Source organism: Alexandromys fortis, unplaced genomic scaffold (genome assembly GCF_014885135.2).
Source record: "Alexandromys fortis isolate MF-2015 unplaced genomic scaffold, M_Fortis_MF-2015_v1.1 scaffold_427, whole genome shotgun sequence".
NCBI lineage: Eukaryota > Metazoa > Chordata > Mammalia > Rodentia > Cricetidae > Alexandromys > Alexandromys fortis.
Window position 1 is genome coordinate 177,429 of NW_026068298.1, and position 2,416 is coordinate 179,844.

General features: G+C 45.7%; 1 pseudogene; it reads left to right on the plus strand.

Moving 5' to 3' along the window:
- The first annotated feature begins 358 nt into the window (after nt 1–358).
- Nucleotides 359–1,542, plus strand: LOC126494973 (ceramide synthase 2-like; annotated as a pseudogene).
- The last annotated feature ends 874 nt before the right edge of the window (nt 1,543–2,416 follow it).

A 2,416-nucleotide genomic window follows, 5' to 3' on the forward strand; every position in this document is an offset into this window, starting at 1 on the left:
TACACACAAAAAAACAAAACTGACAAAGGTGGTCTTCCCCAGAGCATACCAACTGGCTGTCCAGAGCCAAATGATCAGCCCTATAATAGGCATATAGTTAATATATGTGGTCAACAGGTTATATTTAGGAATGTTAGTGAATATACATAAACATGTGTGTTTGTATGTTTGTATATATACAAAATATGCAAATTAATCAAAGATATGGTCATGAAAGTGAAGAAGAATGTGGCGGGGTATATGGGAGGGTGGAGGGCATAAAAAAGGAAGAAGTGTTTCAAATAAATTAAAGTCTGAAAAATATACAAAAGAAAAAATGTATTAGTGCGCACGGGCCACGCGCTCGGAGAGGAGATGGAGCAGCGGCGCCAGGGCCGGCCAGCTCTGCACCGGCCACGGAGATGCTCCAGACATTGTATGACCACTTCTGGTGGGACCGACTATGGCTGCCCGTGAACTTAACCTGAGCTGATCTAGAAGACAGAGATGGACGTGTCTATGCCAAAGTCTCAGACCTCTACATCACACTTCCCCTGGCCCTGGTCTTTCTCGTCGTTTGATATTTCTTTGAGCTTTATGTGGCTGCCCTCCTGAATGTTAAGGAGAAAACCCGACTACGGGCCCCTCCCAATGTCACCTTAGAGCATTTCTACCTGACCAGCAGCAAGCAGCCCAAGCAGGTGGAGGTAGAGCTTTTGTCTTGGCAGAGCGGGCTCTCTAGCTGCCAGATAGAACGCTGGTTCCGCCGCCGCCACAACCAGTACAGGCCCAGCCTTCTCAAGAAGTTCCGAGAAGCCAGTTGGAGATTCACATTTTACCCAATTGCCTTTGTTGCTGGCGTGGCTGTCATCATGGGTAAACCCTGGTTCTATGACTTGAGGAAAGTTTGGGAGGGATACCCCATACAGAGCATCGTCCCTTCTCAGTATTGGTACTACATGATCGAACTCTCCTTCTACTGGTCCCTGCTCTTCAGCATTGCCTCCGACGTTAAGCAGAAGGATTTTAAGGAACAGATCATTCACCATGTGGCCACCATCATTCTCCTCAGCTTCTCCTGGTTTGCCAACTACGTCCTAGCAGGGACTCTCGTCTTGGCTCTGCATGACTCCTCTGACTACCTGCTGGAGTCTGCCAAGATGTTTAACTATGCGGGCTGGAAGAACACCTGCAATAACCTCTTCATTGTCTTCGCCATTGATTTCATCATGACGCGGCTGGTCATTATGCCTTTCTGGATCCTACACTGCACACTGGTATACCCCCTGGAGCTCTACCCTGCCTTCTTTGGCTATTACTTCTTCAATGCCATGATGGCAGTGCTACAAATGCTGCATATCTTCTGGGCCTACTTCATACTGCGTATGGCCCACAAGTTCATAACTGGAAAGCTGGTAGAAGATGAACGCAGTGACCGAGAAGAAACAGAGAGCTCAGAGGGGAAGGAGGCTGCAGCTGGGGCAGAAGAGTCAGCTCCTAGCTAATGGCCACCCCATCCTCAATAACAATCATCCTACGAATGACTGAACCATTGTCCTAGCTGCCTCCCACATTAATACATGAAGCCAAGAAACTAGCCAGCCTTCCCTGTAGGGACACCTGAGCTCTGGGGAGAAAGAGGGTAAAGAGAGGAGTCTGCATGACTCTCTTACTCTTTTGTCACCTAACTGTAACCAGCCTATCTCAGGGAGAGAAAGTTGGTCATATCCTCTGCTCGAGAGGGAAATGGTTTGACTTCCCTCTCTGTTTTCCAGGCTACCCTTTCTCATGCTTTCTGAAAACCTTTCTCCACTCTGAGGGTTGGAGTTAAAAACTCACATTCCTTATTCTGAAGAATTTGGAGCTGTTTGCCTTTGAGTCCCTGACTTTAAGCCAGAGTTGTGCCTTACTGTCCCATCTCTGGTCCTCATTCTGCCAAAGCTGGACCAAGGTTCCACCTTTCTAAGCACCCTAGCTCAAGCCAAAAATGAAAGCTGAGCTACTTTTAACTTTTTCTCCTTTATAACAAGTTAACTAAGTGAAGGAGGGTATACATGCCCCTCACCCTACCCCAGGGACCACAGTTCCAGGATGTCACTGCCTCCTTTCTCTGGCCTTTCTTTTCCCCTCCCTCCAGCTAAGACAAGCTGGCGTGGAGTAGAATGGCAACTAGTTCTCTTATTCATTGAACACTTGGAGTTTCAGTTATAAAGCCAGAACTATAGCTAGGACCTGGCATTATGGCGAGGGACCATTTCAGACCAAAATGTACTTTTAACTTTTTTTAATTAAAGTATATTAAATGTTAAATAAAACATGAAAAAAAAGAAAAATATATTTATTGTTAAGATATTGTTCTTTGTACTGCTGAAATGATGGACACATGAATGACAAAACTTATAAACTCACTGGTAGAAAATATGTAGTTTAATTTGTA